The sequence below is a fragment of the Pristis pectinata genome, chromosome 16 (assembly GCF_009764475.1).
Source record: "Pristis pectinata isolate sPriPec2 chromosome 16, sPriPec2.1.pri, whole genome shotgun sequence".
Lineage (NCBI taxonomy): Eukaryota > Metazoa > Chordata > Chondrichthyes > Rhinopristiformes > Pristidae > Pristis > Pristis pectinata.
In genome coordinates this window covers 4,111,204-4,126,792 of record NC_067420.1, presented here as the reverse complement: position 1 = coordinate 4,126,792, position 15,589 = coordinate 4,111,204, and positions in this window count along the sequence as shown.

The following is a 15,589-nucleotide window of genomic DNA, read 5'->3' as shown; positions in this document are numbered from 1 at the left end:
ACTTCCCTACGCTGTACTCCATCTGCCACTTCTTTGCCCACTCTCCTAACCTGTCCATGTCCTTCTACAGATTCCCTACGTCCGAGACACTACCTGTTCCTCCACCTATCTTGGTATCGTCTGCAAACTTGGCCACAATGCCATTCGTTCCTTCATCCAGATCATTAATGTATAAAGTGAAAAGTTGCGGTTCCCACACTGACCCCTGCAGAACTCCACTAGTCACCAGCAGCCATCCCGAAAAGGACTCCTTTATCCCCACTCTCTGACTTCTGCCAGTCAGCCAATCTTCTATCCATGCTGGTACCTTGCCTCTAACACCATGGGCCCTTATCTTGTTTAGCAGCCTCATGTGCGGCACCTTGTCAAAGGCCTTCTGAAAATCCAAGTAAATAACATCCACCAACTCTCCTTTGTCTAACCTGCTTGCTACCTCCTCAAAGAATTCTAACAGATTTGTCAGGCAAATTCTCCCCCTAATGAAGCCATGCTGACTTCATCCTATTTTATCATGTGCCTCCCGGTACTCCAAAATTTCAGCCTCACCTTAAAATTACTGAGTTAATTTGCTGAGCAAGAAGTTGCAAGTCAGCAGGAGTGATGCAACACAGGTCGTAAGTGAGCAATATAGAGAGGTAATTATGCAAGTGAAGTATCTCAGGTAGTCAGTAAGTGTTGTAGTTCAGTAAGAGTGGTCTAATACAGACACAGAATTATAGCAAGGAGGCTTATAACCTAACCTTGAAAGTTCAAAATAAAATTTGCAGAAATAGTCTATCCCTTCCCAAATAAACTTCAGGCCGAAGCTATTTAATTTTGAACTCCTTCCCTCTCTCCGGGTAATTATTGAAGAAACTGCACAAAAATTTCAAGAAAGATTCACCTGTTGTCTAGTCTACTCTGGAGCTCACCACTCATTGCAAAACGTTCACTTCCCCTCCCTCCACCTTCTGGAGTCGGTAATGTTCAAACCAGATCTAAGGTCAAAGTCTAGTTTATTGTCATGTGCACAAGTCCATGTGTGCACAGGTGCAATGCAAAACGTACTTGCAGCAGCATCACAGGCACATAGTATCAGATAAGCAGCATTCACAAGAAAAACATAAATTAAACACAATTTTTACATGAAAGAACACAGAACAAGAAAAACAAAGCCCATTTTGATGCAAAGTGATCAAAGTCAGTGTTCACAGTGGTCAAAGTGTTGCTAAACTCTAGTGATTAGGGTTGCGCTGGTAGGGCAACCTCTCGCTTAACGTCAGCAAAACTAAAGAGCTGATTGTTGACTTCAGGAAGGGGAAGGAGGACGAACGTGTGCCAGTCTACATTGGGGGATCGGCGGTGGAGAGAGTCAGGAGCTTTAATTTCCTGGGAGTTAACATATCAGATGACCTGTCCTGGGCCCAGCACATAGATGCAATCATAAGGAAAGCATGACAGCGTCTTTTCTTTCTTAGGAGGTTAAGGAGGTCCGGCCTGTCGCCAAACACTCTAACAAACTTCTACAGATGTACTGTCGAAAGTGTCCTGACTGGTTGCATCATGGTCTGGTACGGCAATTCAAATGCACAGGAACCTAAGAAGCTGCAGAGCATAGTGGACTCTGGCCCAGACATCACGGGCATATCCCTCCCCACCATCGGTAGTGTCTACAGGAGGTGCTGCCTGAAGAAGGCAACATCCATCATCAAAGATCCCCACCATCCGGGCCAGGCCATCTTCTCGCAGCTCCCATCGGACGGGAGATACAGAAGCCTGAAGTCCCACACCACCAGGTTCAGGAACAGCTACTTCCCTTCAACCATTCGGTCTTGAACCAACCAACACAACCCTAATCACTACAGTTTAGCAACACTATGGCCACTTTGATCACTTTGCCCTCAAATGGATTTTGGTTTTTTTTGTTCTAATTGTGTTCTTTCTTGTAAAAATCATGTTTAATTTATGTTTTTCTTGTGAATGCAGCTTATCTGATGCTCTGTGCCTGTGATGCTGCTGCAAGTAAGCTTTTCACTGCACCTGTGCACACATGGACTTGTGCATCTGACAATAAACTCGACTTTGACTTTGAGTCTATCCTCGCTGTGGATGCTGCTGGGAGAACAATTCTCTCAGTTCCATTCCTTTCTCATGTGTTCATCTGAATCCCTCTTTACAGAATTCATGGATTCTGTTTGCCCCTCAAACCCTGGACAAGTGTTCCAATTGCTAACAGCCTTCCGAGATTGAGGAAGGGAATCAAGAGGAATGTGTTAACGACAAGGAAATGGGATTCACTCTGGACCTGCTGCAGGAGGTTCCTTCACCTGATGTGTTACTTGCGGCCACCCTATGGCCACCCTCATCTGTCTGCCACGTTATCCCTTCCCACAGTGAAGCAGCTAATAGAACCGCCACCTCACGTCTTCAGCAACCCAGGTTCGATCCTGACCTCCGGCAGTCTCTGTGTGGAGGTGGCACGTGCTCCCTGTGACCACGTGGGTCTCCTCCAGGTGCCCCTGTTTCCTCCCACCTCCCATAGACGTGCAGATAAGTAGCTTAAATTGGCCCCTGTAACTTGCCCCTGATGTGTAGGTGAATGGTAGAATCCGGGGAGTTGATGTGAATGTAGGGAGAATATAGAAATGGTCTTGGTGTAGATGGGTGCTTGATAGTCCGAATGGAGTCAGTGGGCCTGTTTCTGCTCTGTATGACTCAATGGACAGCCGCTCCAATGAAATGCTTCAGACCAGTTCCCGCCTCACCCCTCATACCCTACTCTTTATACTGGCTTTTTCTCCTTTACACTCTCAATCCTGATGCAGAGTCTCGACGGGAAATGCCATCTATCCCTTTGCTTCCATGGATACTGCCTGACCCGCTGAGTTCCTCCAGCAGTTTGTTCTTTGCTCCAGAATCCAGCATCTGAAGTCTATTGTGTCTACACAGGCAGTCTTCCTTCCTCCAACAATGGTTGCAACCAATCAACAACAAAATGGAAAATGAAAGCAATAGGTAGCTTTTTGATAGCACTGTGATTTTTCTGCAAGTTGCTGTCATGGGGGTCCTTAAGTCCTTGCCAATCATGTCAGTGCTGGAGGGCTGAACACACAGAGTGCAGAGCAGCAACGCTCTGGATGAGTGGATAGGATCAGGTAGTTAAACAGCCTCATCCAGTTCCGATTGTAGATCTGTCTCTGATTCAGAAGGTCTGATCCCATCTCAACGAGTGAAGACACTAAGGTGTGCTGAGTACTGAGGACGTGCTGCTCTGTTGAATGCACACCCTCATTTGGTCAGGATGTTAATGAAGGGTTTGTCTGCTCTCTCAGCTTTAAAAGTTCTATTCATTAGAAGACCAGGGGAGTTATTCTGGTGACCCGCACAATATCCTTCAATCAATGTTTAAAAGGAAATAATCTTCTGATTATTAAAATCTTACTGCTTGTGGGACTACTCTGTTGGCTATAAAATTGCTTCAGGAAGTCCCAAAGGGATGTTAATGATGCTACATAAATGCAAAACTTTCTTTTTGTTCATCCACTTAATGAAAATTCTCCTTACCTCCCCCTGTGTTCTTCAGATGGTGATCTTGAACCGATGTGCTCTCCTGCCAGGAACAGTTCTGTGGAATACTATCTGAAAGGCAGATAAAGTACACAAGCAGCCAATGACAAGTGCCGCTGCTAGTTCCTCTTAACACCCCCTCCCCACCCTGCCTATCTTCACTCAGCTGAGCTGTGCCCAACTTGAGCTAGTGATTAATGGCCAGGAGCACTGATTGTTGATGTTATTTAAAGCAAAGGACCCAGCCCAGCTTTTACTGGCCAATTTACTAGTTGGCACTGTCAGTTCTATATATGTCTAATTGTAGCTCTCAGTGAGAGGCAAGCCTTTAGATCTTCTCATGCCGCCCATCTCCTGTGCAAAGCTGACATGGGGATACTCACTCTCAGTGCTCCCACACAACTTAATTGAGTCCTCTGCTTCCAATTTATTTAATGATTGGTGATTGTGCTGTGGCTTTGGAATAATGATGAGGATCAGTTTTGTTCATTTCTGGGATCTGGGCGTGGCTGCTAGAATTTACTGCCCATCCCTAATTACCCTTGGGAAGGTGGTGGTGAGCTGCCTTCCTGAACCTCTGCAGTCCCTCTGGTGAAGGTCTCCCCACAGGGCTGTTAGGGGGAGAGTTCCAGGATTTAAATTAGGATTGAAACAATCCTTCAGACAGTCCCAAGGCAAAGAACCTCCACTACAGCAACAAGCAATCTGTTGGAGGAACTCAGCAGGTCGAGCAGCATCTGTGGGAGGAAAGGAATTGCCGCCATTTTGGGTCGAAACATGCTGCTCAGCCTGCTGAGTTCCTCCAGCGGATCATTTGTTGCTCCAGATTCCAGCGTCTGCAGCCTCTTGTGTCTCCAATCTTCCACTAACATTGTTTACAGGAGAATGGAGTGTATTTTCCGGGCCACTGCAACCCAGGGCTCTGCCTATGAGAACCTGATTCAAACAGTAGTTTGTTCTTCTACCCTTTCTCCCAAAGCAGATAACCCCACGCTCCTCACATTACAATCCTTCTGCCTGCTTTTTGACCACCTACTTAGCTCCTTAATGTCTCCTAACCTCCTCACAATGTCCCTTCCCGTCTACCTTTGTAGTGGCAGTAAATTGGATACAATGCACGTTACATTTGACCTCTTTGTCCAAGTCACTAACAGCTGAGGCTCCACTAGTTAAAGTATGTTAACTTTAAAATGGCCTGTTTTGCCTGTTTATCCTTCCTTTCATTTTTCAGTCTGTTAACCCGTTTACACTAATGTATAATCCCAATCCCCGTAAATCCTTGCTTTATGCAGTTTAAGTGGCTTCTTATCAATTGCCTTTTAGAAATGCAAATACATTACATCCATGAGCTCCTATTTATCAACCCTATTAGTATCTTTTTCAAAGAGCTGTAATAAATTAAAGTCCCTGAATGTTGCTGCACAGAAGTATCTGGGGCTCTTTGTACATTAAACACACACAGTAGTATGCTACCTCAGCAAGCAATTAGGAAGGCAGTTGGAATGTGGGCTTTACTCAACAGGAGGTAGAGGAGTCTTGCCACAACTGTACAGGGCAGCAGTGGAACCATCCATCACACTCACACTTCCCAGTAGCATTTACAGTTCAGGAGTGGGATTTGAGCCCAGAGTCTGGTAACACTGAGGCAAGAGCCGCAGGTGGCACAATGGAAATGTGCTTCTTTTTCTCCCCCCCCCCCCCAACTTCTTTGTCTCCCCCCCTCACTCCTTTGTCTTCCCTTATTCCTGTGGCTCCCTTCCCCTGCCTTGATGACCTGCCCATCTCCTCTCCTCCTCTCCCCCATCCTTTATTCCAATGGTCCACTGCCCTATCCTACCGGATTCCTCCTTCTTCAGCCCTTTTCTACCCATCACCTCTCAGTACATCTTCCCCCACCCGCCTACCTTCCCCCTCTCACCTGGTCTCACCTCTCCCTGGCCTACGTGTGCTTCCCCCCCCCCACCTTCTTATTCTGGCTTCTGCCCTCTTCCTTTCCAGTCCTGATGAAGGGTCTCGACCCAAAACATTGTTTATTTCCCTCCATGGATGCTGCCTGACCTGCTGAGTTCCTCCAGCACTTTGTGTGTATTGCTCCAGATTCCAGCATCTGCAGAGTTTCTTGTGTCTCAATGGATATGCCAGACTGTTTCTCACTAAAGAAGAAATGCAGCCCTTAGCTCAAACAAGTGGTGTTAAAGGGAACCAGCTGAACCTTTCAGGTATTTCAGTCACTGACAGGCTCTCTTTTATACTCGATATTCACCAGTGAGAGGAATTGGTGCTGTCCAGAGCTGAACTGTCCTCAATGATTAAAGGATTTCCTGGAGTGTTGCACTCAGGAGTTCCGCGCTTGAAGAAGTGGTCAATTTCTTGCTCCACTTTATTTTTTTTTGAAAATGGAGAAACAGTGTTGGGAAATGGGAGCTCGTCCAGGAATGTGAGAACATCTCATTCCTGTGGTTTCTGCAGCTGGCCTTTGTGATGCTCTAGATGTTCACAGTCCAAGCCCCAATCCAGAGGATGGGCCAGAGAAAGTAGTATAAAAGGAGCTCAGTGCTGCTGGAAGAGCCCTTCTTTGGACAAGGGGGTTAGTTGAAGAGCGGAAGACCAGCAAGTGAGGACAAAGAACAGGTTTGAAGTTTCATAAGGTCTGGAGAATATCATTCCCCTGCCCCCCCCAGTTTATAATTGCAAGAATACAAAATAAACTTTGATGAAAGCATTTAATCCCATCTCAAATGAAAACTCTTTTCTTTTAAAGTGTAAATAACTGCGAGTGTGTAAATTTAATCTGGGGAGGAATGAGGGAAAGGAAACTGGAGGGAGCTATTTTTCAAAAGGAGAGGAAATAAATAATGGTATCACAGAACCATAGAACAATACAGCACAATACAGACCCTTCGGCCCACCATGTTGTGCTGACCTTCAAACCACTCCTAAGACTATCTAACCCCTTCCTCCCACATATCCCCCTATCTTAAATTCCTCCATATGCTTATCTAGTGAGATGAGTTAACGAGAGCAGGGCGGTAGTCGTTGTCTACATGGACTTTAGTAAGGCTGTTGACAAGGTCCCACATGGGTGGCTGGTCTGGAAGGTTAGATCACATGGATCCAGGGTGAGCTAGCCAATTGGATACAAAATTAGCTTGGTGGTAGGAGTCAGAGGGTGGTTGTAGAGAGTTGCCTTTCAGATTGGAGGCCTGTGACCAGCAGTGTGCCGGAGGGATCAGTGCTGAGTCCACTTTTGTTCATCATCAATATTAATGATTTGGATGAGAATGTTGTTGGCAATGGTTAGTAAGTTTGTGGATGGCACCAAAATTAGCGTTATAGTGGACAGTGAAGATTACAAGAGATAGATCAACTGGGAAAGTGGTCCAAGAAATGGCAAACGGAATTTAACTTGGACAAGTGCAAAGAGTTGCATTTTGGGAAGTTACACTAGGGCAGGACTTACACAATAAATGGCAGGGTCCTAGAGAGTGTTGTATAACAGAGAGACCTAGGGGTATAAGTACTCTTTGAAAGTGTGGTGGTGAAGAAGGTGCTTCACATGCTTGACTTCATCGGTCAGCGCGTTGAGTTCAAGAGTTGGGACATCATGTTACAACAGAGATTAATAGATTTCTGGATATTAAAGGAATCAATGGATATAGGGATAGTGCAGGAAAATGGTACTTGAAGTGCAAGGTCAGCTATGATCTTGTTGAATGGTCGAACAGCTTTGAGGGGTTAATGGTCTACTCCTGTTCTTATTTTTTATGTTCTTTAAAGGTTGCTCAAACTCTTTATGGTTAATCAAGGCTGGACTTTGCCAGAGACATGACAGCTTGTAAATAAAAAAAGCCTATTTACTGCATAAATTTACAACTTATTATTTTTTTTCTCGTATAAATATCAAATCAAGCCAACATCATATGCATATATTTAATATATGTATGTATGTAACCGGATATCTTGGTACTCTTTTGTTTTGTGAAAAAATGCTCATGATTCAACAATGATTCATTTACAATGCATTTCAATTTGCCCTGATCATGCCATCAAGTTTCTCTATCCAAACTGTTCCAAACAGCTGTGGCTCCTCCTACCATACAATCCATACCATCTCTGTTTGCCTCCTACAATTTCCATACAGTATATTCATGGAACTAAGGTATATCCCTGTTTAAGGACTGCTTGCCTCCAGCCTATAAAATAACAGTCATACAACTTATGTTGCTAAATCTCTACCTAAACTGCAGGATAAACTTCAAAAAATTGTGCCTGAATTGCAGCAAGGCGGACAAAATTACAAAAAAAGCAATATTTTTATTTATGGTGATAACTTGCGAAAGTCAGTAGGCACCTTTGTTTCTGGGAAGGAAAACAGCATAAGATACATAAACACCTTGTGTATTTTTTAAAAACATTTTATACCTGTGAGTAATGAAATTGTCTGTGGCTTCGTTTAAGAACCGGCTGCTGTCCTTCATCAGTTATCAGCCATTGTTCTCATTGAGTGGGCTGACAGTCAAGAGAAGGCTAGAGTCAAAATATTACAGTGGAGCCCTAACCTTGTAGAATTCCCAATTTCCGCAAAATTGGAATTTAGTGCAGGCCCTACATATGGCACATTTGAGTACACCATTTGATGTGCCATTGTGTTAGACCGCACTGTAAATGTGGGTTCCATTAAACATCGTTTCCTGGAGATAATAAGCAAAGGAGTATTTACTTTGTAAAGCAGTGGAGAATGTCTACATGTATGATGAGGTGATCATAAACCCATGCTGTTAATAAGTCTAAAGGACTTTAAAAGAGATTTCAGGTAAAAAAAAACGCTGTTAAATGTATCTGTCAGCGTGCACAGCATTTTAAGAGAAGCAGCATTGACTCGTTGTTTGGTAGTAAATTGGATACAAACCAGGCTGCTAATAAACCTAACGCGCATTAACCAAAAATATCAGTTTCTAATCATGAGTGGTTCAAATTAAACATGCTTCAGAGAGATAGTTCCGATCCTCAGGGTCATTGTACCAGTGGTGTTATCCTCTAAGGGTGTCAAAGACCTCTTTACTGCTGGAACGTGGTGACCTAGGGTGCTGAGGTTAACCTGCTTCAGGCCGGAGTGTGTAGCACATACTTCGCCAGCTGAGAGTAACTACCGTAAGGTGCGCTGGTTGGCGACCACAGATCTCCCACAGGACTCAGCAGGCTCTCTCCCTCCGGCCACGCTGGTCTCACTGGCCCGGGAGTGTGTAATGACTGGCTTTGCTGCTGGTGTTAACGTTGGTAACACCCACCATCCACACCAAAATAAACACTTCTTCAAGTAATAAAGGAGAGTTCTGATTGTAAAGAAACAACCTGCAGAAGGGACTCAGCGAGCCGAGCAGCGTCTGTGGGGGTAGAGGGATGGGGAACGTTCTGCATTCGCCGCTCCTTTCCGGCGCCTCCCTGAGCCTGGGACCAGCCGTCCAGGGCAGCCGAAGAATCCCGCTGGAGCTGGGTGGTCACCAGCGGCGAGCGGCGAACCATTCCGCCGCTCCGCACCCTCCCATCCCAATGAGCTGTGTTTGCGCCGCTGCGGGTGATTGGTGGGTTACGGGATAATTGCCCTGCGCGCAGCCGGAGTGTGGGCGGCAGGCAACAGAGGCGCCCAGTGGCAGCCGCTAGTACAACAAACGAAAATCCAAAACACTGCAGGTCAGAATCAGATCTCTTTATTAGTCACATGTACATCGAAACACACAGCGAAATGCATCTTTTGCATAGAGTGTTCTGGGTGCAGCCCGCAAGTGTCGCGCACAGTATGCCCACAACTTCCTAACCTGTACGTCTTTGGAACGTGGGAGGAAACCGGAGCACCCGGAGGAAACCCACGCAGACGGGGAGAATGTACAAGTACCTTACAGACAGCGGTTGGAATTGAACCCAGGTCACTGGCACTGTAAAGCGTTATGCTAACCACTATGCTACCGTGCCTGCCCTTATATGCCCTCACTGGTTTATATGATGTGATATTTCTTGTTTTGCATCAGCAGTACAGTGCAAAGAGATAAAATTACTGTAAATTACAAAATAAACAAATAGTGCAAAAAAAAGGGAGTGACCAAGTAGTGCTCATGGGTTCAGGAATCTGATGGCGGAGGGGAAGAAGCTGCTTCTGAATTATTGAGTGTGGGTCTTCAGGCTCCTGTACCTCCTCCCCGATGGTAGCAACGAGAAGAGGGCACGTCCTGGATGGTGAGGGTCCTTAGTGAATGGATGCTGCCTTCTTGAGGCGCCGCCTCTTGAAGATGTCCTCGATGGTGGGGAGGGTTGTGCCCGTGATGGAGCTGGCTGAGCCTACAACCCTCTGCAGCCTCTTGCGATCCTGCACATTGGAGCCTCCGTACCAGGCGGTGATGCAACCAGTCAGAATGCTCTCCACCGTACATGTATAGAAATTTGCAAGAGTCTCTGGTGACGTACCAAATCTCCTCAATGTGCTGATGACAGACACCTGAAATTAAGCAGAGGCAGCATCTGCAAAAAGAAAACCCGAGTTAACGTTTCAGGGTGAAGACCTACCATCAGAGTTGGAATAGGGAAAACAAGTTTTAAGTTGCTGATAAGGTGGGGAGAGGTGGATGGAGCAAAAGGAATATCTCTTATAGGGCGAGCCAGGGTTGTCCTGAGGGCAAGTTATAGAGGTCTTCCAATCAATGAGTTATTAGTGGGCAGTTACACAAACTAAAATGGTCAAAAGCTGAAAGATGAGGGCAGCTGGAGAGTAAGAAGGACTTGAATATTGCATGTATTGATGTTCTTATCATCTGTATAAGATGTGAGGACTGCTTTACACCAATAGAAGTGCCTGGGTCCAATTTTCCGATAGTTGGGACTTCAATAGGAAATGGACAAAATTACTTAAAAATGGGTGCAAAATGATTTTTGTGCATATCTTTCACACAAAAAGTAGGCACAAATGGGTTAGATTTCTACAGTCAATGAAAAACTTCCGAAGTGATGCGGTTAGCATAACGCTATTACAGCACCAGCGACCTGGGTTCAATTCCTGCCGCTGCCTGTAAGGAGTTTGTACGTTCTCCCCGTGCCTGCATGGGTTTCCTCCGGGTGCTCCGGTTTCCTCCCACATTCCAAAGACGTATGGGTTAGGAAGTTGTGGGCATGCTATGTTGGCGGCAGAAGCGTGGCGACACTTGCGGGCTGCCCCCAGAACACTCTATGCAAATGATGCATTTCACTGTGAGTTTCTATGTATGTGTGACTAATAAAGAAATCTTATCTAGTTAGAAGTTAAAGTCAAAGTCGAGTTTATTGTCATATGCACATGTATGCACAGGTGCAATAAAAAAACTTATTTGCTGCAGCATCACAGGCACACAGCATCAGAGACACAACATCCACAAGAAAAATATAAACAAAATTATACAAGAAAGAACACAATTAGAACAAAAAAGTCCATTGTAGTGCAAAGTGGTTGTGGTGTTGCTATTATTGAGGTAGTGCTTAGGATTGTGCAGGTTGGTTCAGGAACCGAATGGTTGAAGGGAAGTAGCTGTTCCTGAACCTGGTGGTGTGGGGCTTCAGGCTTCTGTACCTCCTGCCCGATGATAGCTGCAAGGAGATGGCATGGCCCGGATGGTGGGGATCTTTGATGATAGATGTTGCCTTCTTGAGGCAACACCTCATGTAGATACTTCCAGTGGTGGGGAGGGTGGCAGTTGCAGTGTAGGAAATGCAGCAGAGAACTTGTACTCTCAGCAATCCTCAGCAATCAACATGTTCACGAGCAGATGTCCTGCTGCATCTCAGTCACTGCTTGTGTTTCTCTGGGCCACATTATCTCCTCCATGATCATCTCTGGTGCAGTCTCCCACTGGGGGCTCAGCTCCCTGCCCTGGTCGGGGAATGGAGTACAACATAAGGTCTACCTCAGCGCATGCAGCCCATTACATCCAGATAACGTCTTGCCCCCCCCCTCCCTCTAACTGCACCTCCCCACCCCCAATCTTCCAGTTCACTGGCTGTCAAAACTGTCATTGTTATTGAATGTTAATATCTTTGTCACCCACAAACTTTCAGAAGCACTTGGGATCCGTTAAAGTATCATTCTTTTAAGTTAAAACACAAAACCATACTTAAAACATTTAAATGGATTAAAAAAAGAGCTCACTACCTTTCTCTCAGCAACTAATTTCTCCTATGGATTTGGTTGGGATATTTGTAGTTACAGCTGGTTAAACTTACTGCAGACTCCACAACAGAGCCCCAGCCTGTGAGCTGCACCTGCCCAGTTGCGGTTGTGGTGGTTGATAACCCAGGTGGCAGGATATGAGATGGCACCGGTGACTTAGGACTTCAACAGAGATATGCGGTTAATCTCAGCAGTGGTATTGGGGTTGGATAGGAAAATCTGGCACATTCTGCTTTTGGATATATTGGTCAAGGAATAATTAACTAGGGAATAACTCTACTGTCTGTCTTCACATTGGAGCCGTGAGGCATTTTACATCCTTCTGATGGAGAGCTTTGATTTAACATAATGGCACCTTCCACTACGCCTTAGATTTTTCAGCTTGTTTCTGAAGTGGGTCTTGAATTGGCAACCTTCTGACTCAGGCATGAGTGTTAACAACCAAGACACAGCTGATGCAAATCAACATTCTTTTGAGAACTTATACACACTCTTAGTTTATATTCTACAACTTATGATAAATGTTAATGTCCCATTAGTTATATTTATTGTATAATTATCCTAATTGCGCCACTTTTCACATCTGATAAACCTGACCTCTTTCCCCTTCCACAGCACTGAGCCCTCTCTCTCCACTGTATTGTTGGGGCTGTTACTCTTTACTTACTGAATCATTATGGAACAGGAGGCTATCATTTGACCAACGTTCAGCATTTACCATTCTCCACTCCTTCTACCATTTTATTATCCTTTTCAACCTCAAAAGAATTAACTGGCTTAGTGCAAAAATTAAACATTCCATCTGGGCTGATGTACACTGTGAAGAGATGTAGTCCTAGAGTAGAACACTTCCCGCTTCCAATGATTCACAGATTCTTACTACCACTTCCAATCCACTTGTAATCTATTTTGACATCATATCCTTAATTCAGTATCTACTAGACTTTTCCTACTGGCTGGGTACACTGCATTTCTCCATCAATGATCTGTGTTGCCTTTGTGAAGCATAATCATCCCTATTTGTGTGTGGTTTTTATGTGCCCTTTATAGTATTGCAGACTGGCTCATAAATGTATCCATGATAGGTGGGATAGAGTCAGTAGTTAAGGAACTCAGTGCGGAGAATGACCCAAATCTGTAATACAAACGTGGTGCCATTTTTACAATGTGAGGTTGCAACAGTTTTATCATGAAACATTAGGACCCATCATTATTATATTTAAATCAGACTCCCTTAGTGCAATTGAGAGCTTATTTAAAAATCCCATGCTGCAGCTGCACAGTTTTGTTAGACCTCTGGAAACTGCAGTGAAAGGGAAGAGCTGCTGGTCCAGACACAATGATTATTTTCACCATCCTTGTGTGTCAGGTGTCTTCTTCTACTCCTCAAGCAAACCTCCAAATCCAATTGCAGCTTCTTCCCCCTCCCATTTTCCTGTCCTGATCACCAACTTTGTCTCCTCCCTGCTTCCCCAGTGCTCCCGTCCTGCATCTCACCCCCACCAAGGATTGCATTCGTCTGCTCGATTTCCCACAATGAAGTTCTCGACTTCTGCAGGTGGCACTCCTCTCCTGGGTCATAGTCCTCCCACAACCTTTCCTTTGCACTCCTCACTTCTACTGTACATCTCAGCCCACTCACAACCTCCTCATTGCAGGCTTCACTTATGTTGTGGTTCTCTCACTTCTCCCATTGTCTCTATCGTCCCACATCCTCTACTCCCAGATCATGGTCCTTCCAGAATGTCTCCCACCTCTTTTCCATCCTAAAGCTCAAAGCCTTTCTCCCCAACTGATTGGAGACGGATCACCCCCAGGAACACCCCTTCCGCCATGGGATTTGTAGAATACAATTGTTCCAATGATTTGTGAACCTAAACAACAGTCAGGAAAAGAAAATGATGTACACACAGTGGGTTTATCAATCAGAGCTTTTTAATGATTTAAATGATTCATACAGTCATAAAGGAAATCAATACATTGAAGCATTATGGTGGAGCACAGTATAGAGGCCATCTCCCTCCTAGCTCCTGAGGTTTATTCTTCTTGTTCTGCAGTAAAGAATCTGCCTCAATGTCCCATTTCTATGATTTCCCATTTCAGCTGCTGTGTTGGGCTGAGTGTGGTGAGCTGGTTCTTCCTTTCCTAGGTTCTTCTACCTTGTGAATCTGCTGCCAACCATAGGACTAACTTCTGTACTTTTAAGTTATCTTGCACAAGAGTTTTTGCCTGGAGAGCCTAAGCCCTTAAGGTTCTCGGTTTCTGTACATTATTGCCTTTAACCACAGTGAAAGCAGGTGCTTAAATTCTGTGCTAATCGGATATAAATGTTTGAATGTCTGGCATTAGCTCAAAGTTTTGCTTCTAATAATTGATTACCAAAATGTGAATCTAAACATGAAAGACATCAATTAATAATGGGAAGCGAGTAAGAATATGGTATTGTGATAAAGGATCAGTTGTGATTGTATTGATGGTGAAGCAAGCTCAAAGATCCATTTAGCCTACTCCTGTTCCTAATCTTCTGTTTTTAATCTGCATGAAAGTCTTCAACAAGTATGGGTTCCATACTCCCAGGTCCACTGAACATGAGAGGTACTCGTTAGGCATACAGTGGTTCATGCTGGATGAACTGGGCTCTAAAGAAGAGGGGAACAGATTCTGGAGAACAGCACTGAATGCTCTGGTAGAGGAGCAATAGAAGAGGGACATCTCATACTTGCAGCAGTAAACAACATCAATTCAGCTCTATGCCTCTTTGTTCCTCTCTCTTCCCAAGCCAATGCCTCCCTGTCTGGCCTCGTGTCTTCCTCCCACTCCCTATCCAGGATTGGCAGAATCACCAATGAGATGCCAATGACCAAGCAATCCCCCTTTCCTGGTGGCCATTATATCACAGTAAATGAAAATCATATAATCTGTTCATACTGGAGATCAGACTGGGCTACTCATGAGTCCCTGACATGAAACATTAACTGTTACTCTTTACACAAATGCTGCCTGACCTGATGATGTTTCCAGCATTTTCTGTTTCTATGACTATTGTATCACTTTAGTAAGGTAGAGTGGAATAGCATTTATTATCTTAAGGTGATGTCCTCCAGAATTTGCAGGATAAATGTTCCTCGAGTGTTGGCAATGTCTGACAAGGTACCCCAGAAAGACCTACATGTGCTTCTGAGGACCTCTTCACAGGACCAACAGCAAGGAACAGGAAATAGTGAGTATCCTTTCACAGCCACATCACTGCTATACTGATTTCAAAAGCACCAAGACAAAATGCTTGCCACCGAAATTGCATGCAGCCTCTTGAATGAATGTTAGGATGCATTTTAAGTGGCAATCAGTTCCTACTTACCAATTCACGCCATAGCAGTTCCTAGTTCTTTTACTATGATTTTGGCTGCAGAAGAGGGATGCTTGGTGCCTTTCTTCATAAGAAGTAGAAACTGAATCAGGGAGATGTCAGCAAGGGATAGGGCAGAGAGATTCACCAACGTTGTGGGTTTCTCAATGGTGCAGGAGCTGATGACTGCAACCACACCTGCATCTCGGCTCCACGTCAAGGCAGGAGAACTTGCAGCAGGAGGATGCAGTTGGTTTGGTTTATGAAGGAACCAAAAGGTAATGAAGAATAAAGTTCTGCCAAAAGAACTTGAGGAGCTTGGGTTGAAGTTGAAATTAGAATCTTAGAAGTAATGAACCCTGGATTTTTTAACCTGAGCCATGCCCAGATCAGCATAAAGCTGAATGGATCAGGAAATAGAATTTGAGTGGAATGGGAGAAAGGGTTTCAATTCATGGGACATTGGCAGCAGCGGTGGAGGAATTCTGTTCTGTTCCATTGGGACATCT